Source organism: Camelus ferus, chromosome 3 (assembly GCF_009834535.1).
Source record: "Camelus ferus isolate YT-003-E chromosome 3, BCGSAC_Cfer_1.0, whole genome shotgun sequence".
NCBI lineage: Eukaryota > Metazoa > Chordata > Mammalia > Artiodactyla > Camelidae > Camelus > Camelus ferus.
This window is the reverse complement of record NC_045698.1, coordinates 54993905-55020275: the sequence shown is the minus strand read 5'-3', so window position 1 is coordinate 55020275 and position 26371 is coordinate 54993905.

Sequence of the window (26371 nt, the reverse complement as noted above, 5' to 3'; positions counted from 1 at the left end):
TTCTGTGTATATTATATATAATATGTATACATATAAATGAATATAGTTTAAATCAGAGGTATTATCATTGCTCAATCAAATCATTAATAGTAGAAGATTGAGAAGCAGACAACCTGTGTTACAGTTCTACTAATCTGTCATGCAATCTGCTGCAAGCAATTTGCTTGTAAAAATAAAAAGGCAGGATAGTCTAGCAGTTAAGCTTTTTCCTTTTGCTTCCAGATTGCTGAGATCAGATTTCACTTTTGCTCTTTTGAGTTATGTGACTCTGGGCAAGACTCTTAACCTGTCTGTGCCTCAGCTTTCTTGCTGGAAAGTATACAGTGGAGAGTCCCTACCTCATAGGATCATCCTGAGGATTAAATTAAATTGTCCACATTATTTGCTTAGCACAATGCCCATAAATGTTAGCCACTATGCTATTCTTGTTACTAGTCACTTGTATGAATCTTAGGTCGAAAGTAAAGGTAATGCACTAAACAATGACTAGGGCCCCTTCGTATTCAAAAGTAACAGGGTTCCATTTCAATGGCTGGGCTTTTGGTGTGTTGAACCATCTCAGACCATCAGGAACCCAAGAGTCATCAGTAAGACTGTGTCCAAGTGCAAAGAGTTGAAGAAATATGCAGTGAAAAATCACTCCAATTATTCTGAGTCCATGATGACATATCCACCAAGAAGAACCAGAGACAGTGAAAGTCAACATCATTCCCCTGCTGACACACACACACACATATATATATATATATATATATATATATATATTTTATATATATATATTTCATCTGTTTTTATTTAATGAAAAGTGCTATATTGAGTATTAACTTTGCTTATATTTGCTGATGGCAGATTTTAACCCCATTGTATTGAGATGTCCCGAGCCTTTCTGCCATTGACTATCATATCCCATAACCTTGGCCATGAAACTCTTCAAGGGTGGGAAGGACAAAAAGATGCTCCTAGATTGCAGTTACTTATATAACAGTTGTACAAAGTTCAAAGACTAAACTGGAGATGATTTTCTGTTTCATACTCTCTGAAAATATTGTTGAATATTTTTGTGACTCTTAGTATATCTTATGTCTTAAATCATCCAAAGCTAGAGTACATTCAAACAACCTTCCATCTATCTTTTAGGATCATACAGCAAGGAAAGTGTTCACATCTTTACCCGTAGTCACCCTGAAGTCATCTACCAGCCCCAATCCAGCCTCTCCGGCCCACCACCCTCAGATAGCCTCTTGTCATATCCTTATGTCTGAGAAAAGCATTAACTGATTTTGAATTTGTGCCCAGTAGACCACATGTAATGCAGACCTAATTAAAAAAATTTATCATGTCTGTCTGATTTTTTGAAGGTCCAAAAAGTGAATGTGTCAAATTTTGTGAGTACTGTTGTATTCCTTCATCCTCATAGCAAATGAGAAAAAAGACTAAATAAAGCTATTACATGAAATAAGACAAAGTATATTTTCATGAGTAGATTTCTTATTTTTCTGCAATATATTGTAAAATTTTCTTCAATGAGACAAACTAAGAATTTTTAAAATGGTAATATACTTTTTCAAATGAAGATTATTTCTATTAAATTACTATTCTTTCAGATAATTTTAAATTGAATCTTGATAATTATCCAAAATACTGTAATTTCATATATGGAAAGGCTCATGAAATATAGTATTTTCTATGAAAACAATTGCTTCAATGAAAACATTTGTAGAGGCTAATTCCAGGAGGCAGAACTGATATTTTGTAGGTGTTGGATAGAGATCTTGAAGGTTGGGGCAGAATGCTGGTAAATCTCTATAAAGATTCAAAAGATTAATACTGAAACTGAACAGGGTGAAGTGAGATAATCCTGATAAATGGCAAGTGACAGGGAAGGACAATGAGAGCCCTGAAGTAAAGACCCCATGAGAGAGGAGAATAAAGGCTGACTGTGCACCCACTGGGGACGAGGCGGACAAAGTGCGATGAGGACCCTGCACTTATCAAATACCGGCCCCTAGAGGGAGACAGCTTGTACCCTGAGAAAGTGACTGTGTAATCAAATTAAAAAAGCAACCCCACTGCCCGAGGTCAGTATCATGTCGTTGAACCAGTGTTGCAGAGGGAGGAATTCACACCAGCCTCAGTGGCAACCACTGGAACGGAAAGCTTAGCCCCTGGGTCAACACTCTGGGCCCAAGAGGAGGCAGTGATGCTCCTCCATGTTAAAAGTGGTCTTAGTGGTGATCATGGACAATTCTGTGACTATCTGGGTTGACCTGAGAGCTTTTGCTTTAGCAGCTCTTTCTGAAGCAACCATCCCACAGAGACAACTGTGAAAAGCTCATCAGCTTCAAAGGCTCCCTGGCCTTGTAGAAGCAGGATCCAGACCCGAGGCAAGGGCGACCCTGAGACACAAGCCAGCATCCCAAGGGATTCCTGGACATCCCAGCAGTGAGGTGTGGGGAAAGGAGATGGACTTCTTAACAAAGGGAACATCCACAAGACAGTGAAAAGGGACTACAATGTTACATAACATTCAGAGAACACTCAAAGTGAAAAAAAACTACTTGTGAATTTACAGTGTGTTTGGCACCATACTGGGAGTCGTATTGATTGAGACAGTTTTGCTGAAACAAATTTTTTTTAACTTCCTGCTTTCAGGCCAACATAAATGGTATCCAGATTCTAAGTCTAAATATGAATACCTGTTTTCATTTGAAGTGAAAATGTAATCATAAAATTCTTCAGATTAAAACACTCATCAGTCATCAAGATCACATAAACATTTTAAGTTTATCTTATACTTCAAGATAAGCCTGTTTCTGGTGCAAAAAAATTTTTTGACTAAAATTCAGTTCATTAAATCTCTATTAAATACAGTTTTTTTTCCCATAACATTGCACCAAAAAAGTAGTAACATGAAAGGGAATCATAACTGAACTTTAATCAATCATTATTGCAGTTTAATACTTTATTTTGCTACCACCAAAATCCTTCTATTCCACTCTCTATTTTGTATTAGACTTTTTTGAAAATAAATATGGTTAGATATTACAGTTCCATTTTATTCCACATTTCACTTGAATCTTTGAATGGAGTTTCTGATTTCAAAATTCCAATTATGCTTTCTCCAAAATGAAGATAATCTTCCTCTTTAGCTCATGAACTCATTTCTCTAAGGTTAACTTTGGTTTTTGCTTTCAAATAAAATATTCACCCTTTATATACTTCTAAAAAGCCAGGGACCATCCCTGTATTACTGTCCAACAGACATACGTTTTACACCAAAACCCCAGGCAGTAATAATTCATGAGAAGGTAGTGAAAGTTGTACAGAATGAAGCTAGACCAGGATGAGTTGGTATAGCGCATGTAAAGATGGAAAATGGGTAAGAAGGGCTCATTCAGTTCCAGTCCATGAAGTTCATAATAAGCAATTAAATATCTGTAATTAAATCTCCATTTACTCAGCAGACCATAACTGCACGCTCAAATCCAGTCTTCAGGGTAAGTAAGTAATAAGCTTTATAAAAACGACATTCATTAATTCTGATAATAAAGAATGTAACAAAAACAATAAAAAATAAATGTGTGTTTAAGAGCTCTGGTGGCATTTAAGGTCTAGACAGGCTTAACTGGACTCTAAAGTTAATATGCACCTGCAGGAATAAAATAAACAACACTAAAAATTAATATGCATTTATTTCAGTACTGGGTAAGAGGAGCAATTAATGTGGGCAAGAAAGGAGTTTAAGAATGAAACACCTGTGGGTATTAAAAATAGTAACATGCCCCTTTAAAATGATTTCTGTTGCTATGAACAATATTCAAGGGAGAGATTTATAATATCATAAAAGTGTGACTGCTGGACTCACAGCATTCTTGGGTCTCAATAATACTCTTTTGCTGTATAAGGCAAATTGGATTATACAGTTTTCCATTAAAAATAATAAATATAAAAAGTTTCTAATTTGAGTAAAAGTGCTGCAGATAAATGATGGTAAGAGTTACTGAATTAGGGTTTAGTGTGTACTTTCTGTTTTCAGAGATCTGAATTAGAAACACAGGGTCTAGAAGAAATGAAAATGTGGCTCTGGCTTTTCAGAAGCTTACGTTGTGACTAGAGACCCATGATGTACTCATAATAAACAAACAGAACCATCGCAAAAATGTGCAGACACATCCATTAGCAAGATACTTTCCTCACGTTATTTTACCAACTCCCAACTCATCTTAATATATAGGAAGAGAAGAGAGTCGTTACTGTTTTCTGTGGGTTTCTGAGTTTGACAAACTCCACTTCTGTCACAAATTAATAATAAAATAACTAAAGAATGAAGCACTTTATAGGCTCAGGCACTGAAATAAGCAGTTAATTACAGTGTCTTAATTACACCTCACAACAGCCCCAAGAGAGAGAATTATGTTCCCATTTCAGAAATAAGATAAATAAAGCTTAATAACTTTCCTGAGAGTACACAGCCAGTAAGTGATGGAGCCAGAACAGAAGATTTGAACCTCTGTCTGACTGACTCAGAACCCACACCCTTCACTCCTATAGGAGCCCATCCTCCTGTTTACCCAGCTCTAAGAATGTGACAGGTTTCAACCTCTCTGAACTTCAGTTTCCCCATGGATAGATAGCACACCACTAACACCATTTATGTCTGGGGCTGTTGTATGGATTAAATGGCATGACTTTTGCTACGTTCTTGCCGCAGTAAATGCTCCATTAAAGGCAGGATCCTTCCTCTCTAACTGAGCAGGACCCTCTTGCCATCATTGGTGACCATCTGATATCTGTAATGGTGTTTGTAACCGCTTAACTGTATAATGATTTAAAGGGTTTTTCACATGCTCTTGCTGACCAGGGTTAGGCTGGAGAGGAGGGAGGCTTGGGTGTTCCACCCAACCTCTTCATGGTGCTATGTGCAGAGATCATGCTCAGCACCCAGCTCTTGCCCCCAATGCCTTGCTCCTGACCCCAGTGCCTTCCTCTTGACCCCAACACCTCAGAAACAGCAACTGGGTGTTTTGTGCATCTTGTTCATAACTCACCCAACTGGGCATGTCTGACATTGTTTTTGACCCCTTGTGGTTTCCTTGTATCCTGCCATTCGAGCTACAAGCCTCACCCTGCAGTAGGAGGTCCCAGGCTTCAACCTGCCTAAAATGCTAGAAGCATTTATCCACCTGACTTTAAACTGCACCAGTTTTTCTCCAGAGCTCTTTTCCATGGAGCCCCTTCCTATGCATCCTTTGTTCTAGGTACAAGAATATTAAGAGTTCCAAAGCAGGAGATAAACTTCATACCCAGCAGAGGGAAGGGGGTCACTACAAAAACAAGAACAACTTTGCAACAATTTGTTACCCTGTATGTGATCTCTATGGAAACTAGCTCTGCCCCTTCAATTCTTGAACTTTTACTAAAAAATCCCCTGCCTTCTCTCCCCAGAGGTTCACAGTCTTAGAGGCATTAGCTCACTGTGACCTCCTCTGCCTGGCAAAGAAATAAAGCTGCCTTTTCTACTTCATCTCAAACTCTGTCCTCGAGTCTCAATTTGGTAAGTGGGGTATGGAGGCTGTGTTTCAGGAACACTCTTGCCTCTCTCTTCAGTTGTATGCCCAAGGCAACAAGGCTAGTAAATGGCAGATCTGGCACTGGGACCCATGTCCTCTGTCTCTGTGCTCTCAGGTTGACCTAAGTCTCCTTCTACAACATGCCCTCAGTGTGCGGTATCCACAGTAGACATTGTACTGTTCCCAGTGTTACTACAGCCTCACAACTTGTATGTCCACAGTTCAGGTTGCAGAATAGATAAAAGCAAGCAGCTGGCATTCCTCAACATTCACTAGGCATTCATTTGAAGACTAGTTTCTCTGAGCTTCAGAACAATCACTGACCATTCCATCTTTTCATTATTATTATTTTTTTGGTGGGATGGAAGTGTGGGGGTTGGGTACAGGTCAAGATGTGCTGACTGAAATAAAACAAAGTGTTCTACAAACAAAGGAAGTCATGGAGATTAGTTATACACACTTAGATGTGGAAACCATATAGCAAGTACATCATTAAAATCATAAAGGCAACCAGCTGACAGAGTGTTATTTCTAAAAAGAATAGCAGAGTTCAATTGACTTGACTTACTCATTGGGGTTCCCACTAAGTATTCCTTACTTTGCTCTCAGAAGTGTTTTAGCATTTTCTATGATCTGAAACAAACTGGTTAAGAAAGTGTAACTTCTATGCCAAGCCTGTATAGAGCACAAGACAGTCAAGTTTTCCATCAGGAAGTAACTTGCTGACCAACTTCAATCAGTAACAGACATGAAGAAGCAGGGAGTTATGTTTTGAAATGCATGATTTGTGCCTTGATGTTTGAAGACCAGATAATTCTGGATCTTAATAACTACTTGTAAGAATAATCACTTGTAATCACAATAATCATTTTTAATAACGTTAATAATAATATTGCACAGTGATAATTCTTCCAGTTCTGACAGTAATGAAAAGCTGATCTCTTCTGCTGAGGAACAATGGAAATCAGAGGTGAGAACTCACAGTGGATCTTTGAATAATTCATGAGTTCATACATGTCACTTGCATCTGTATGTTAAAAAAAAAAAAAACCATGGAAGTGTAATAGCACATTAGTGATGCAAATTACAAAAAAGCAGACTTCTTCTGGTTTAGTGAAGATTTTCATAATTCAGCCCAAATAGCATTCTTACCAACAGTGAAGTGCCTGTTTTTTATTCTTTACAGTTGCTAGGATTCATTTTGCTTGGCCAGGTCAACATTTTGCATATTTTTATGTCACTCAGCTATGATTTACCCTTTCTGTCAGCATCTAATGCACACCAGCAACATTAATTACATCACTCTCATAATTTCTCTGAGATGCAATTCAAGTGAGGCTGCATCACTTGTACACTTGAAATATGTGAATTTAACAATATACGCACAAATGAAGGAAAATAATTTTTAAAGTATACTGCAAAAATACATGAGAGAGAGAGAAAAAATATAGCAAATGTGGTTAAAATGTTAAAGTTGGGGAATTCTTTGTACTGTTCTTGAAACTTTTCAGTAAGTCTGAAGTTATGCCAAAATAAAATATTAAAAGAAAAAAATTACATTGCAACTCAATCTGCCACTCCACTAAGTAAGCTTGAGCCACGGAATTGGAGAAGGTGGGACAAGAGAGCTTCAGTTAGCCATAGTTAACACTTCCCTCCAAGCATGAGCTTCAGGCACACTGAGTGTATACATATTTTAATATACATATTTTTGTGTGTGTAAAACACTGTATTTTAAATTTGACTATACAGTGTTGAAATATACTATATATTATACATTTAGGCATACCGATTGCTAAACAGGGTTGTAAAACTCTATATACTACATTTCAAGGATGATTTAAGGCTTTCAAGGGTGGTGTTGGCTGTAGGTGATGTTTGCTTTACGTGACAACTTTAGGTCTTATCCCTAAGTAAGATGTGACTCCACTGAACTTGGACTTACAGGTGAAGAAAGAAGTTCCATGAATTCATGAGTTAACATTCTTGTCTTGATGGCTACTCTATACACACAAAATCAAGAGAATAAAAAGTCTGTCTGGTTCAGCACTTCATCCCCCTTTCTGCGCTCTTTGTCCCCTTTTAGCATCTGCCACCATAAGAGGCCACACACTCAAAGTGCTCTGTTGCTCTGGTCACTGAAAGAAAACATCCTATAAACTTAATGTGCTGTGTCCCAGGAATGTTATATTTGACGGGCAAAAATGCTATCTGGGAAAAGTAACAAACAATAAGAAATCTGACAAATCTGATTCATTAGTGGGAAGAACTCTTTGGTCCAGGGCAGTACCTATAGTTTATTATTACTTATGCTGACATACTTACTTCATTTACTTCTTGCCCATTTTAACCTCTACTACCACTGAGGTCAAGTTACATTTGGTCTAGTACCTCAAGACTATTTCAGGCACACTACGTACGTGGTAACATAGGACAAGCCTGGCCAGGGAAATTTTTCTTTTCTAAGTCAGAATATGCATCTTTTGGAGATTTGGTGGTGGTTGTAGCTATTGTTTAGACTTTGAAATAAATGTGAAATGTAGTCGAAAGAGCTTACGACCAAGAGTTGAAAGATCTATTACCAACTGTGTGTTTACCCAGTTACAAAATCTCTCTATGCCTCATTTTCATAATCTGTAAAAGGCATGAAGAACATTCAGCGTCTTAATAATTAATTTTGGTCACAGTCATCACCTGTGAAAAGGCTAATGACAGAATGCCTTACCTAGCTCATAGGTTTGTGGTAAGGCCCAAAAGAGATGTTGATGAAAGCATGACATAAATATGACATAAGAGACTAGCTGCATTGGTTGATTTTATGCACTAACTTGACTGGGCATGGGGTGCCCAGAGAGTTGGCCAAATATCATTCTGGGAGCGTTTGTTGAGGGTGGTTTCTGGATGAGAAACCAGAACTGGAGCTATACTATCAGTTCTCCTGGGTCTTCAGCTTGCTGACTGCAGATCTTTGGACCTTTCAGCCTGTATAATTGAGTCAGTTCTCCTTAGAATAAATTGGATGAATAGATAGATAGATACATAGATAGACAGACAGACAGACAAAGTTTCTATTGGTTATCCTATTATCATATATACAATATGTCCTATTGGTTATTCCATTATATATAGTACATGTATACTAACATATATATATATATATATATTTGCCATTGCTTTTATACACAGACATTTTTATTATATACTATATATTATACATTTAGCATATATTATACGAATTACTAAACAGGGTTGTAAAACTCTATAAACTACATTTCAAGGGTGATTTAAGGTTTTCAGTGGCAATTTTGGCTGTGTGTGATGTTTGCTTTGTGATAACTTAGGGTCTTTATTGGTTATCATCATATATATCATATATGTATACTAACATATATATATATATTATATATATATATTTGCTACTGGTTCTGTTTCTCTGGACAGCCCTAATACACTAGCCATGAAAAATATTTATTTCTTATACCTGTTAGTTGACTTAATTCAAAGACTGACTAGTGAACAGTCATGTCACTTGAACAGTTTCATCATAATATCTATGCCCAGTTATCAGTCTGAAAATTCTGCACCCTTCTCCACTGTATCTTAAAATTATGGAAAGGGCTAAAGACTCTGAGATGGTATAGGACCATCTGAGTTTATCCTGGGACTGTCCACTTCCACTCAGCTTGTCCTCTTTGTCCCTAAACTGCTTCACAGTCACACAAAAGAAAAGGAAATGAGATTTCATAGTTTCAAAAATGAGAAATCGCAGTGCACCCTATTAGGCATACATTGGCATTACGAATCCAATTTATCTCACTGTGATGATGTCTCTTATGTATCCTCTCTCTTTGGAGAAGGTTTCTGTTTGTACTTGGTCATTACCTCCTTCTGACAGTGGTGCTTGTTTTTCATTAACATAGCTTGTAATAATCATATGCCATCCACTGTCCTCACAGGCTTTTTGCTGTTTCTACTGTCCTTAAATCTCATCTAGATTAAGCATTTAAGACAGAAATGGCCTGACTACAAAGTTCAATAAGGAAATACCAGCAGAGGCACGATCTCCATCAGTGATAATGAAACAGCCACAATTTTATTCAGTTGCAGGACTACATTTCTCTAATGGTTCTTGTCAAACACAATAGATTAAACTGGAAGGGAAAGAAAAAAAATGTCTAGGTTAGTCTGCCCTCTAGTGTAGCTTACTGGTTCCTAAAATAAACTAGATGCAGGAATGTGTCCTGGGAGCTGATTGAGCAATTGTCAGGATGGCAAGTTGCCTTCATCACCAGCACCAGATTGTCAGCTCCCTCCTCTCTGGGAGCTGCAGACTCTGCTAGCATTAGGTCACATTTGTAACCTAGTTTTCAAAAGAAATGCATATGAGCCACCCCCTCCTGGACCTGCGCCTGCTTGAAATCAGCATTACGTGGATATCCTTGACCAGGGTTTTGGCCATTTGCCGCCATTTCAGGAGAACAGGGATGCAAATAAGTAAAAAGACACATTACCTCTCAGTTCAGAAATGAGGGCTTTAGGGTTGGCTTCTGAAATGGAGCTATTTGGTCCAAGCGCTGGTATTAATGGGAGCTGATCTCTGTGGGACAGTCCTGGCTGTCTACAAAATGCAGCACCCTGCCTTTGGCTGGCCCTCTGAATGTGAGCTTGCTGCAGTATGGAGCTCATGCTGGACTCCAGGGGCCAAGTGAGCAGCAGAGACATCTTTGTGCTCCCTGTTTTATATCTTCCCTCCAATTCTGCTTTCAAGTTGGGAACTAAAATGCCTTGGGTGATAGTTTTTGAAATCTGCAGTTTATACTCAACCACATAAACACTCCCTTGCTTTTTTAAAAGGAAGTCTAATTCTTGCAGTTGGTGTACTTGCATAGGTCTGAAAGCTTTCCTGTGACACATCAATTTCTGAGCTATTTCAAACAAATACAATGTTAAATTACCTTTTTTAAAAAAAATTCAGGTACATATTTACCTGGAAAACTCAAATTAGCTAGTTGATCAAAATCTGGCCTGTACTTCCTGGCTCTTTCCACATCCTCTTAGTCCATGTCCCAGAGACATTTATCTAAATAGCAATTTTATTTCCAGGCACCCACCAGTGACTACCAATTTCAGGAAAATTTCAATTTTCAATTTCAGCAGGTCCTGACTTCCACAAATCAGCAGAAATAAAGCAAATACCTTTTATATGTAAATTATATATATGTATGTGTATATGTTATATATATGTGTGTGTGTGTGTATACACACACACAGACATTCTAAAGTCTGCAAAGCATAAAAATATTCTCCTATGTATATTTCTGTTGTAGCTGGCAGTTCAGCTGAGCTCGTGATAAATCAAAGACACATCAGCCCCAAATGACCCATCACACACGATCTGGTATGTCATTGAAATAAGGGCTTCCTTAAGCCATCAGATTGGCTTCCCTCATAACAGAAGTGAAAATACAACTTTGATCTATTTTCTAATTGTTTGTCTTTGACAGTAAGACACCTATAGGATCTTAGGCTATAACATGACTTTAGAGCTGACTGGAGAGGAATTCAAAAGGAGAGGCAAGATGAAGAACAAACAGAGCACGAGGAATCAAGAGACCTGGATTACTACTTGTGGTCCCGTCACCAGCTAGCCTGTCACTGGAGCAAGCCATTTCACCATTCTGGAGTGTCCTTTCCTTCTCTGTGATAGGTGGGCAAGACCCAGATGAAATCGGAGGTATCCGAGGTTTCGTCACCAAGCTGCCTGTTCTAATCACATCTGTGCCTTCACATCCACATCTGTGTCTCCATGTGTTTTAGACTAAAATAAAACGGATCTAAGTTTACCAATCCAGGGACAATGTTACCTAAATACCATGTTCTCGCTGATGCTGGTTCTCAGTCTCATCCACGCCCATGGCATGTTTGTCATTTGCTGAACTGATTTTCCAGTTTGTTTTCTTTGCCCAAGTCTCTGCAAGACATTATGAGCTTAATCATTGTCATAAAGAGAAGATGAAAGATGGAAGACTCTGATTCGTGTTTTGCATATTTTTCCTTAGCATTTCAAGAGCACATAAACCTAACTTTCTCCCTATCAGCATTTCCCCTTGCCCCTTTCACTTGCTGACATGTGATTTTTCAGTCGTTTGTGGAAATCTGAAACCTGTTAGAGATCACAGATGCCAAGATCTGCACGACTGCCATAGTTTTGGCAGAATCTGCTTTTTTAAGACAACAAAGGCAGTAAACAGAAATCTGCTTTGCTCTTACTCTATTTCCAAAAGGAAAAAAAATGTCTTTGTTGGATGCATGGTGTTTAATAAGATTTCTAGACCATCTTGGTTTAGATTGTTTTTGTTCTTAGTTTTTACTCAAAATAGCATCCTGGCTTTTCATCCTGAGAACTGCAGGCTTACTCTTGTTACTTGCTTCCACTTAAAAGCAGGCTGAAGAGTCTCTTTAATGTCTGCAAGTTTCTTTAATAAAACTCAACATCTAAGTGCCAAGGTTTGGCAGCAGTCAAAATATGTTTCTGCCAATATGAACCCTAACCCTGGCCAGGTCTCTTAGTCTTCATGCCATTTAAGTCAGCTTCCAAAGAGACCAAAATAAAAAAAATCTACAAAAGAGGTATATATAGCTTTATAAATAAGCATAGTAGATAAAAAGAAGGAGCTATGACATCGGATTTAAGGCTTAGGGAAGGGGAGGCACTTGAGACCTTCAAGATTCGGTATCATTTTAAAGGAGAGGTGTGGGAGAGACAAAAGTGGGGCAGGAATATCAAAAGCAAACAAGAGGAGATAAGAAAGGGACAGACACGCTAAAGACGATCCAGAAGTTCAGTTTTGCTACAATGTGTGCTGACATCTGAGAGGTGGAGATGGAAAGGTGCTCTGTAGTCAGATTGGAGAGGATGCTAGAGGTGACGTGGCCTGTACTTCCTCAATGAACAACAAAGGATGCCCTGAAGGGAGAAACAGGGATCACCCAGGATTCCTATCAGGCTTGGAACACCCTCCAGAATGGCACCAGGAAACCCAGCCAGATCCAAGAACCAGACGGGGGCCCTGAGGTATGGGATCCAGAGGTGGGGCCCCCTGGCCCAGGACTAAGAGCAGCTCTTCGAAGGACACTGTTAGGAATGAGCAACAGATTCTGAAGAGTGCACACCAAGTGGAAAGAAAGGCATTGAAGATGGCATCAAAGGTCTGGGCCTGAGGACTGAATCATCTATCATGTCATTCCCAGGACCTGCACTTCCCTTCTTAAAGGTATTGTAAGCCATTTTCACCTCTGAGAACTTTGAATAGCACGAAATAAATGTAACTGTGGCAAATTATTTAATCTACCTGTGTCTCAATTTTTATATCTGCAAAAGGGGAATAATAAGGTTTCACATGTTTGTTAGAAGCATCAAGATAATGTCTGTAAATCATCTAGAACAGTACCTGGCATAGTGAGAGTGAGAGCTATTTAAGTGACTGTTAAATCATGGTGTTTTCCTTTTTTCAGAATCCTCCTTCAAGTATGAACAGCATAAACAAGAGGGGAGTTGAAGAATCTCACAGGTGACCAGAATATTAGAGCCCAACGGCAACCAAATTACCTTGTCCTTCTAGAATCGCCTTCTTCCTTCCCTTGGGAAGGGGGCCAAGGGAAATGGAATTTCACCTGCCTTGTATGTCAGTTTTTATGTAAATCTGAATCACTTCTAATGAGTATTTTAGCTGACAGCCAAATTCAAATGCATGCTATCTCTTCTTTCCTAGGCTTTCTGTTGTTACAACTCACATCTCAAGACTTGGTGTGCTGTTTGTGCCTGTCTTGGAACACAGTGAGCTAAGACTTCTTTTTTTTTACCCCTGCCAGAGCCTCGATTCCATTTTACACACTTCCGTGTCTGTCTGCCCTTGTTAGTGGCGGAGTTCTTTGTGATCTGGGGCTGTGTCATTTTTGTCTTTCTGTTCCTCAGCAGCGATCAGCACTGGGTTTACACAAAGCACGTCTTCGGCAGTTCTTTGCTGAGCAAAGCTGATAGGAAACGCACACACCTGACATGTGTGTACAAACACTTTCAAGTAGATGAACAACTAATTTTCTTGTAAAAACCAGAAACGGTTTGCGTGAGAGTCTCTGGCGGGGCCCTTTGTGTGTGACAACATCTGAATCACCTGTTTTGTCTGAAGACTAAACTTTTAACCTCAGCCCCACATCACAGCCCAGTGTAACGATGTAAATGAAGCCATGTGGTCCAGCAGGCCTAGCAAATAGCAGTCCCCTTTTGTCTGTTGCTTTTAACTCCTGAAGTTTCACATGACTGCAGGCTGTTAGCATTATTTGGAATATGTTTCCCAAGCCTTGCCTTTGCCCTCTTTGGAAATAAGTCCCATCCAGCTGCAGTTCCTGCCACGTCACAGTATAGATGAAACACATGTAACTTTGTTTTCCATTAAACAGAGAAAAGTCTGAGTTCTGGCTCCTGAGCAAGCATCTGTAATATAGAGAGTTAAAGCAGGAAAGGCTTTGGAAATCAGCTGGTCCAGTCCTTTGCTTTTCCTGATGAAGATCTATAAACAGCGGAGCCAGGCAGCTGACCCGCTGATTCATATAGCTCCGTCAATCCTATTGCAGGGAATGCGTAAAAGACTGAGAAAATGAATTTTTAGTTCAGATACTACATGTGGGGTTTTCATCTGGGAATGAAAGTGTTAATACAAGGCTTTGTGGATTTGTGTTGTTGATGTTGAAATCCATCACCCTCCCCCTTATTTTTTATTGGTTTCTGCAGTCTCATTCTCTCCTGGTTTCCTGCCAACTTTTTGGTCTCTTTCTGAATTTGCATCCTTTCCCTCCTAGTGTCCTGTACATGTTGATCATCTCAGGAGTTTTTCATTATCCTTTTCTCTTCATGCTCCACCTCCCTCTCTCTTGGTGAGCTCAGCCACCCCCATGGCTTCAGTGACCCCTGTACTTTGATGTTTTACAAAAGTCTATTTCCAACTCAACACTATCCTCCTGAGCCACAGCCTTTTCTGTTTTGAAGAACATCTCCACTTGAGTATCTTCCAAAAATGTCACATTCAGGAAACAAGGAAAAGATCTTTAACATGGCATTGAGGATGCTCAGAATTTGACCCTGGCCATTCTCTGGGCTCATGTTTCACTTCCCTTCCACTCACCTCTACCCAACCATTCATAACAAACCAACTTGCAGATCTTTGAACACATTCATTTCAACTTGAACTCATTCCTTTGTATCTGTGCCTTCTGCCTGGAAGTCTTCTGCATCTGGTTAACCCCCACTGAACTTTCCAAGCTCCACAAAGGTCATTTCTTCCCAGATGTCTCCCTGCATTGGTGCCTCTTATGTCTCATGTGTTGTCCTGAACCAACTCTGCTACATCACTTATCCCAGTTCTGTATTTATTAGGTAGTGAACTTCTTGACATTAGAAACAATATAATGAGCTTTGTTTCTGTAGAGCCAATTGAGCTTAGATCCCTACCTGGCACACGGCAGATTTTCAATTGATGGCTGTCAAGTTATTAAGAGAATGAAAGATGAATCTATAAGAAACCCAGACCCTTTTAAGCCAGTTTATTATTTTTTACAACATTTTATTTTGGTAGAGTTCAAAGCTTACACAAAAGTTGTAATATACTATTACAAAGAACCCCCAAATATTTCTTATCCAGATTCACAAATTATATATATTGCTTTATGATTTTCTCCTTCTGTATCCATACTATTTCTAAACCATTTGGGAGTAGGCTGAAAATATTATGTCCCTTTACCTCTAAATATTTTAGTGTATACTTTCTAAAAGCAAAGACATTCTCTTATATGACCACCGTGAAGTTATGAAAATCAGGAAATTTAATATTCATATAACACTGTTATGTAAGTCATAATTCATATTCAAATTGCACTTATAATGTCACTTGTTTTTAGCTATTGTATAGCTACTATTTTGCCAATAATGTCTTTTATAGCTATATTTTTTCCTAATCCAATCCAAGAACAAAACATATTTTACTGTTTTTTTCATATTTACTGTTACTGATTTTTTCATATTATCTTTCTATTAATAATTACTTAATTTCACTGTAGTTAGAGAATGTACTCTGTACAATTTAATCCTTTTAAATTTGTTGAGATTTGGATTATGAAATGTTCCATGTGTACTGGGAAAGAATGTGTGTGTGGTTTTTTTTAGGGTGGGGTATTCCACAATCATTAGGTCAAACTGGTTGTCTTGTTCAAGTTTTCCCTTGCCTTATTTAATTTTTCTTTTTGTCCTATCAAATTACTAGGAAAAGAAAGTTGAAATTTCCAACTATAAATGGGATTTGTCTATTTCTGTTTTCAGTAGTTTCAGGTTTTAGTTCGTGAAATTTGATGTTCTTTCATTAGGTATATGTACATTTACGACTGTTATTTCTTCTTGATGTATTGACTTGTCTTTATGATAAAATGTTCCTATTTATCATTGGTAATATTTCCTGTTCTGAACTGTTTTGTCTAATATAGCCATTCTGAGCTTTTGTTTTTAATTTTTTAAAATAATGTTTGCCTGACAAGTCTTTTTCCATCTTTTACTTTTAAACTATCTGTCTTTCTATATAAAGTAGAATTATTTTAGATAGCATATCATTGAATCTTTTTTTTATCCAAAATGACATTCTCTTCCCTTTAATAGGGGATTATGGGTCATTTTCATTTAATATAACTATCAATATGGTTAAGTTTTAATCTATCATCTTTGTTTTTGATATTTATTTATCCCATAACTTATCTGGTTCCTTTTTTCCACTTACTTCTGTCTTCCTTTGTATTGAATATTTTTATGGTATTACTGACTTCTTTTGCTGACTGTTTCAGTTGTAACTTTTTGTTGTATTGTTTTAGTAGTTGCTCTAAGCTTTACAGTATACATTTTTAACATATTACAGTCTACCTTCCAAGAATGTTTTATCAATTTATGTATACTGTGAGAAACAACAGTATACCTCCATTTCCCCCTCTTTTTGTTTATTCTAGTGTTGGCCTATATTTTAATTCTCTGTATGTTATAAACCCTGCAAAACATTGTTCTTATTTTTGCTTTATATAGTCAATTACATTTTAACCAGATTTAAAAATGAAAAGCAACTATTTTTTAAACATATACACATAGTTACTATTTCTGCTATACTTTTCCTCTTGTAAGATTCACATTTCCCTATGGAATCATTTTCTTTCTATCTGAAAAGACTTCCCGTAACATTTCTTAATGCTGCTGGCTATGAATTTTCTCAGGTTTGGTTGGTCTGAAAAGTCTTTTTTCTTCATTTTTGTTTTGTTTTTAATTGGAGTATAATTGACCTACAACATTATAATAGTTTAAGGAGTACAACATAATGATTAAATACTTGTATTTATTGCAAAATGATCACCACAATAAGTCTAGTTAATATCCATAGTTACGGAATTTTTCCTTTTTCTTGTGATGAGAACTTTTAAGATTTACTCTAAGTATTTACTCTAAGTATTATTAACCATGTTGTAATAATTATTAATTATTAATATTTAATTATTAATAATTAATTATTAATTATTAAACATGTTGTATATTAAATTCCCATGACAAATTTATTTTGTAATTGGAAGTTTGTACCTTTGACCCTCTTCCCCCATTTTGCCCACTCCCCATCAGTGCCTTTGACAACCATCAATCTATTAATCTATTCTGTATTTATGAGGTTTTTTTTCAGATTCTACATATAAGTGAGATCATATGGTATTTGTTTTTTTAATTTGTCTTTCTCTGACTTATTTCATTTCGCCTAATGCCCTTGAGGTCCATCCATGTTGTCACAAAGAATAAGATTTCATTATTTTCTATGGCTGAATTATATATATATATACATATACATGCATATATATCACTTTTTCTTTTTTAGAGTTTATTTTTATTGAGGTAATGATGGTTTACAACATTATATAAGTTTCATGTACAATGTTATATGTCTACTTCCATATACACTACAGTGTGCTCACCACCAAAGATTTAGTTTCCATTCATCACTATACAGTTGACCCCCTTTACCCACTTCTCCCACCCTCTGTCACTCCTTCCCCTCAGCACTACTCTGTTCTCTGTATCTACATGCGGTACCACATTTTCTTTATCCATTCATCCATTGATGGCTACTTAGGTTGTTTCCTTATCTTGGCTATTGTAATTTGTCTTCATTTCTGAAAGCTATTTTTAGTGGGTATAGAATTCTAGGTTGAAATATTTTACTGTAGCACTTTATAAATGCTGTTCCATTGTTTTCTCACATGTACATTTTCTGACAAGAAACACTAATTCTTCTATATAATTCAGCATTGGACTTATCAGACTTGATCATCAAGTGGTAAGGTCATAGAGAAGAATAGCTCAGAAAGGGTGATGACTTCATTTCTGAAATAACTCTGTTAGTAAATACAGGAGTGATCAGAAGTTGGTTGAAGCAGCTGGGGGCAGTGGAGTGGTTGAGATATACAGTGACTTTTTTCAGCTTCAGCTTCAAGTCTTAAAAATTCTCTTCCCAATGACTGGTTTTCTCATCTAGTAACTGAGTATAACCAGAAGTGTATAGTGTAAGACTTAACCGTAAGTGATATCAAGAACAACAGCCTACGTTGCTGCTTCTAATGGACGCTGGAGAATTACCAAAGAAAGAAGAAAGGCTAAAAATGTGGCTGCATAAAAGTAAAGCTAATTATATCAATTTATAAGGATTGTTTATGTACAATAATCTCTACATATGCCTACGCATCAGATTACTATTTTTGAAAATTCAGTTGTTTGCAATCATCAACTCTTTTCATGACTGCTTAGCCTTGTATTGCTTATGTTCTATTTTCTATATTTAATACCAATTAAAACAATATGGGAAAAGAATGTCCCTGCCTTCATAAAAACAGTTTGGTGAATAAAATGACCCCTCTTTGGTAAGAAACATTTTTGCAAGTATTCGTTCCCACTAAAGTAGTTCGAATCCAGATGGTTTAAGGCAATGGTCCTCCAACTTCAGTGTACTTAACAATTACCTTGAGAATTTGTTTGAAATGCTGGTTTCCTGCCCCTGAACATTCTGATTTAGTAAGAGAGCGTGAAACCCAAGAGCTAGTGTCAACAAGCACCTTCTGAGGAGTTTCATATGAGTCATCTGAAGAACAGACTTCGACGAACACTGTTGGACTTGAACTGACCAAAGGATTAATGCAGAGATTCAAGAAATAAGCTCTTTTTTTTTTCCCAGTCACTTCTTGATTCTAAAAGGGAGTTGAAAATAGGATTTGAGGAAAATATTTAAGTAAAGCTTGGTTTTGTGCTTTCTTATCTTACTTAGAGTAGTGTTTCAGATGATTGGTTATCCTTGTGATTGGATGAATATTATACTCTTCATATACGTTATCTTTGAGACAGGTATTGTCTCATTTTGGAAAAATACAACTGAGAGATGTGAAGTATCTTGTCCCATGTTACGTAGCTGATAAAGGTGAGAGCTGGAATTTTACCCCAGGGCTATGTGATCCAAAGCCTATGTCCTTTCTGCAGTCTCTGCCTACCCCTCCTCTGTGCTGCTTCCAGAGACTGCAATCAGTTAGTCTCAGGAGTAACTCACATATCTAGAAAGTCCCTCATTCTTATCTTGGAAAATGTATGTTGTTAAATAAAATCAAGAAAAACAGGGCTGTCTTTCTTTAGAGAATTTGGGAAAGGAAAAATACTTTATAGAACCGTCCAGAACATGCTGCTTAATACTTCTTTTCTCCCAGTACTTATTACTGCATGTTGACATTTACTGTGCAACCTGTCTTTCTTTCCCACTGGAGAATGGGTTTCTCTAGTTTGAGGTACCTTTCTTACTTATCTCTGCAACTAGCCATCACTGCCAAATTACACTGACAAGTTGCCTTGTGGTGGATGCCAATAGCTTACAAGAAATGTCTCTACAAATGCCGCAGTTTATATCTACTAAGATACATAGCTGAAGACATTGTTCACTATTCTTTAGTATTCTCTATATGACACTCCATAAAATTCGTATTTTTTTTCAAATTGAAACATCAGGAAATTTTTTGCTTTGTGTCAGAAATTAGTATGCTCTCCTCTTATGGACAGTATAAATCATGTAATTTTAAAAATTTATTTTTAGTATTACTTTGGTTTCTAGGAATTCAAGAGCCAAATTTGTGGCTCAGTTGAGTATTTCTGTTCTAAATTGCCACTGATTTGGGCCTTATGATCTAATTTATATTTTCCCATTTTTATTTTTTATTCAAATTTTTGCATTCTTGTAGGTTATCTCAAATATTTTGTGAAATAAAGTAAATTATAAATAAAATCCCCATGCCTATGTGTATTACTGAAGATCACACTAGCTTCTCCTACAGAGAACCTCTCAAATCTTAACACAATAGAGTTATATTTCTCACTCGCATTAATTTCCTTAGCTAGTGGCTTTCCACATGGTTATTCAGGGTCCCAGGCTCTTTTTACCTCAGGGACCCTCCCTCCTCTAGGATCTTGGAAACCTTCAGATTCAACCAGTTTATGGAGATGAGACTGGTGGAAGGTACCTCCATTTCTATTCATGTTTCACTGTCAAGAACTAGAAACTAGTTTCCTCCTGTACCCGTTGTGTTGGAAATCCTGAATGGGCAGTAGCCTCCCAGCACCCAACTCTATTCAATGGAGACAGAACACAAATTTACGTCGATCACCTAACTAGCTCTTACAACTTAGAAGATGTTCCAAAATATTTGCTGGATGATTTAAAGAGATACTTACAGAGCTAGAAACCCTTATTTGGCCAAAGAGCCGTTCTGAGTATATCTGCCCAAGGACCCTGCATTATTTACATGTAATCAACCTCTATATAGTGCTTACATGGTAGTGCCTATGAATTAAATTTCTTACATAAAACATAGTAAAGTCAATTCTCTCGTGTGACCTCAAACTGCCAATTGAAGTTTCTTGGTCATGGTCCTGTAAGCCAACAGAAGGTGTTTGTTAATGACTGGCCTCCAGTTGCTTAATGGAGAACTATGGCCAGTAGGCTGAGCAGATGGCTGGGTTGGGGGGCAGGTTGGGCTACATGGACCATGAACACAGTCAGCAGTGTGGTGGCAGGAGCTCTACAAAAGTCATCCTGATTCCTTCTAACCCTGTAAAACGCATGGTGGGGTAGAGGGCCTGAGGTTGATCAGCAAAGTTAGGCCAAAAAACATCAAATTATGACAGGAGAAGGACTAAGAGTCCTTGAGTTTTAATCTCCAGGGCTGCAGCAACTTAATAGCAGTTATTCTCCAAAATGCCAGACCTTTGTATTTCAGGTCAGATTCTGAATATATACACAGATACAGGCTTATTTAACTTTGTCATCAGGATCCACAACAGTTCCTAACACTTCCCCAAACACAGTCCTCCTCTCACATTAGGTCCTAGTACTTCTTAAAAATTATATTGGTTTAAAGGAAAAGACTCTCAAAAACAGCCCATCCTACTTTGGTTCCTTCTTCAATATTCCTTAAGAAACCTAGATACCATATCTCATCTAGGGTAACTGCCACAAATGCTGCTTTCAGATCTCTGCTCCTGTCCAAGGAGAAATACATTGGCATTTCTTTGAGCGTTTTCTCCAGCTACAGCTGATATAATTCATTATGATTTTCCCTGCACTGGATATGGTTTCCTAGTTCATAGTTCACAAAGAACTTGCATATATATTTCATTGTCCCTACAGTCATCCTATGAAATAAGACTATTTCCATTTTACAGATGAGGAACTATAACTTTAAGGAGGTGGGTTATTTTGCCCAAACAGACTGTAAGCAGTAGAATGACCACACATACTAGTTTTCGAAGACAGACTTGGTTTATGACTGTTGTTCTGATGTATTAATAGCAACCCCTTTCACCCTCAAAGTGTCCCAATTTGGAGGATGGTAAATTATTGTCAGTGGTGAATTCAGGACCAGATGATAGTTCCTCTGACACAAAGAGCATGGTTTAGTGCTCTTTTCACCGTATCAAGTTGTTTCCAATCACAACTCAAATATCAACATCAAGGGGGCAGGGAGCAAGCACAACACCCCTTCCCTCCTCCTGGGCAAGTAGAAATGTATCGAGTAGAATGTTTAACCAGAGAAAAACAGAACCACGATTCTCCCTTTCTAAGAACTGGGATAAAGTAAGCAAATTGGGATAAAGAAGAAGGTTGCTCTTTCTTTAACCTCAAGGTAAGCTCCAACAGTCATCCTGAGTTTGGAAATCATGTCAATTCAATTTGCAACTAAACTGAAAGAAAGTCCAGAGATTTTCCCCAGACTCATGAATCCACCTCTCTTATTGAACCCAGGTCTTTTTCAGCAGGGCTATGCAACTGCTAGTCTCATACTACTTCTATCACCTACCGAGAAGCTCCATTAGTGACACAATTTCTTTCTTGTTCCCCATACCATTGTAGAAGGCCGGGGAATGGCATGTTTTTCTTTCACCAAACAGACAGTCATAAGAGCCAATTTAATGTCAATTAATAACCAGGTCATTTGCTGTCATACGCAAGAAAGAATGTCACTACCTGTCTGCGAATAAATGTGAAAACCAGACTGTAATGATCTGGAAGCTGCACCCAGGCAGGGACGAGACACACAGGAGGATTATGCCCAACTTGCAACATGTTTTCTTTCCATTTCTTTTTGCTCATCACTGGTTAAATGCCCCAGTGTTCAATTCCTCTCTCCATCTGTACACGTTTGAGAGGAAGTGGCTCCCCACGAAGCAGGGAGGGAGACCATCTTAAACAAATGGCAAGAAAAAGCCACTTCATGGAGCCAGAATCGACTTCTGTCTGAAGGAAAGGGCAGCCCTGGAGCTTTTTATGAAAAGTACCTTTGTTCCAATAGTTTTTCAAGAACAAAAAAATGTATCTTCACACTTTTGTCATTATATTTATGAACTGTAAATCCTCGTTTTATGGAAACACTCCAGGATTTCAAACTCCTAAATCAACCTGGTAAATCTCCAACCTCAGGAGTTCAATTCAAGGAGAACTCCTTCAAAGATACTGACATTTTATAGGGAACTTCAGGAAAAACAAACAATGAGAGTTTTCAATGTACATTTTTTGGTTACCCTAAAGGCTTGTCATGGGAGACAGCTAACACACAGAAAGAAGAAAGACTGCTGCTAAGATTGCATTTACTGAGCCCCAGGTCAATATGACTTAAACAATAACAGTAAGTAGTCTCTTGGGAAACTTGGTCTGGGGCCCCTAACAAACCACCATTGTTTCCTTAGAGGACTATTTTACTTTTACTATTTTACTTTTGTATCAGGGTATCACGATGTTGGATATACAAGTAAACTTTCAAAAGGGAGAAAAATGACTCTTTAGAAAGTCCATTTGCAATTGCAAAGCACTTTATAAATACTGTAAGCTGGAGGTTTCACCTTCTCTCTTACAGTGTTTCCCATTCTCTGCTGGACACAGTCCTGCTACAGTGGCTGTATCTCCACAAACTGTATGCCAACCTCTACTAATGACGCCATTTCAATACACCCAGTTTCACCAGTGTTTAGCCAGCTGGTAGTTCACGTCAGCCAACCTAAACATTTCATTGTTGGATGAAATAGTTTCACAGGCAACCACAGGCCTTAGGCATGTGAATTTTATTAAGGCTTATTCCACAGACTAGGACAAAACAGAACACAGAAGGTTCTCCCTGAGTTGCTGAATGAGACTCACTGCAAACAGTTTCCCCCCATTCACTGAACAATGTCCAAAAAATTAGAGTCCTCATGGAATTTTGAGTTGTGGAGGTATGTAGAAGGGCTTAGGGTCCTGAGAGCCAGTAGAACTGTGTCTCTGTCTGGTCAGAGAAAGGCCTTAGTTCGCAAAATGCTTAACAGAGGTGGAGGCAAGTGTCTGTTAGTCCCCTAAATAAAAAGGATACATAGAAACTGTATAATGAAAAGTCATTTTTCTCTCTCCAATGTATAGTGGTGGCGGTGCCAAGTAGTAATGCTCTACTTTGGAAAGTCTACACGGAGCTTATTTAATGGCATTGTCAGCAGGGTGTCCTACAGTCATTCCTACACGTGCCATTTTCTGCTCTCTTGAATGAAAGACTCCTCTTTCATATGCCACTGTGGACACACATCATTTCCACAGCCTGTGCTTCTCCAGGCTGTCATAACTGCTTTCGGGAATGTCTTTATCAGCCATCAGAGACTCAGGGCTGGAAAAAGAATTCCAGGGCTGTCCTGAGGTCTACTTACTGAGAGGGCTTTAATGCACTCAGTGGTGTCCCTAGCACAAACACACACACACACACACACAAAGTCAAACACTTTTACACAAGAATATCACAAGGAAACTGGGCTCAGCCTCAGGCAATTCCAACTCAAAAAGTGCACAGACTACATTGAAGTCAAACACTGGTGTCAGCTAGGAGGGAAGGAGTCACAGCAAGCATGTTCAAACAGTAAAATTAGTTTTGAAGAAAGAGTGAAGTGTTGGCTACACAGGGCCAGCCATGGGAGACCGTTTCCCTTTGCTGCTCCTGGCTTGTGTGTGCGGTGTCTGGGCACCCTCAGCAGGGCTAAGCATCCCCCACACCCACGCAACATGATATCTCAGATTTGAAACCTTATCTAGCAAAGCAGGCATATGCCCTATATTCTACTTTTCTTTGATTTTTATTTTGTGTTCATGAATCTTGTCGCTCCACCCAAATTATGATCAATTTAAGGTCACAAACTATATAAAACATGCCCTTTGAATCCCACATGAAACCTTTCAGAGCACTGAGCATAGACTCAATGCTCAGAAAATATTTAGTGAAAAATTAAATGTAAGTATGTTAAAGGAAAGAGAAGAACAGGAAATCCACACATCCAATAGACCGTGAGTTCCATGGGGGCAGATACTGTGACAGCTTTTCTGCTCATTGTTCTATACCCAATGCCTTGCACAGACATGCTTGGTGCACTTTTTTTTGAATATGCAAGGTTTGTTGAATGAATTCTTGAATATGAATATATATTTTACAACATCTATATGTTTCTACTTGTGTGTTAACATATTAATACAAAGCACTCATTTTCCCACTTAGAAACTATTTTTCTATAACTGATTTGACAATAGATGCACTGATTACCTGCATGGACTATCATTTATTCAACGAGACATGCATTCCATCTTTTTTCATCTCCCTCATCTTGCTTTCTCTCTATTCAGATGACCAGTCTCTTTAAATATTCACATAGGAAAGTCTTTAGCTTTTTGGCTAGAAAAATTTTAAAAGCTAAATAGCTTCTGAGGAATGTTGTGGGGTTTTTGTTTGTTTTTTCAAGAAAAAATCATCAAGTTTTAATCAGTGTATTTTAGTTTTACATTTTTAAATTTTCAACCTTCTTGTTTTAGTACAATTATAGATTCACCTGCAGTTGTAACAATACAGAGAGATCCTGTGAACCCTCTCCCTAGTATCCATCCTCCCAACCATGGTAACATCTTACAAAACTGGTACATTATCGCAACTGGATCGTGATGCTGATACAGTCAAGATACCAAACGTTCCCATCAATTCCTCCTAGCTTCCTTTTATAGTCACATCCTCCTCCCTCATGCCCGCATCTTCCTTCAACTGTGGCAACCACTAGTTTGTTCTCCATTTCTATGTTTTGTCCCTTCATGAATGGTATATAAATGGAATTATGCAGGATGTAAACTTTGGAGATAGACTTTTTCACTCTGCATAATTCTCTGGATATTCAGCCAGATTATTGCTCGTATCAATAGTTTATTATCAGTTCTCTTACTGAGTAGTATTCCATGGTATTTATCTACCACAGTAATGTTTAACATTTAATCATCCATTGAAGGACATCTCAGCTGTTCCAGTTTGGGGCTGTTATGAAGAAAGCTACTGTAAACATTTGTGTATAGGTTTTTGTGTGAACAGAAGTCTATTTTTCTGGGATAAACAGCCCAGAGGATGAAGGACAACTGTTGGATTGTATGGTAGTTGCATGTTTAGTTTATTAAATAAGTGCCAAACTGTTTTCCTGAATGGCTGTATCATTTTACATTCTCATCAGCAATGTATGAATAATTTAGTTTTTCCACATTCTTGCCAGCGTGTAGTGTTGTCATTATTTTAGCCATTCTGATAGGTGTGTATGGATAGCTTGCCATGGTTTGTTTTTTTTAATTAATAAACTTAATTTTTTTAGAACAGTTTTACATTCACAGCCAAATTAAGCACAAAGTCTGGAATTTCCATATACCCATTGTCTCTGCATATGCACAACTTCACCCACTATGAGCATCCCACACCACACCATACATTTGTCACAAGTGACAAACCTACACTGACACATCATATCGCCTAAAGTCCATAGATTACTTTGGGGTTCATTACTGGTGGTGCACACTCCATGGTTTTGACAAGTGTATAGTGTTCTACACTATAGTAGTATCATACAAAATAGTTTCACTGCCATAAACATTCTCTGTGTGCCACCTATTCGTCCCTTTCTTTCTCTAACCCTTGGCAACCAATAATCTGTTCACCATCTCTATAGTTTTGCCTTTTCCAGCATGTCACATGATTGGAATCATATGGTATGTAGCCTTTTTATTTTGGCTTCTTTTACTTAGAAATTTGCATTTTAAGTGTCTCCCATGTCTTATCATGGCTTGACAGTTTATTTCTTTTTAGTGCTAAATAATATTCTGTTACCTAGATGTATC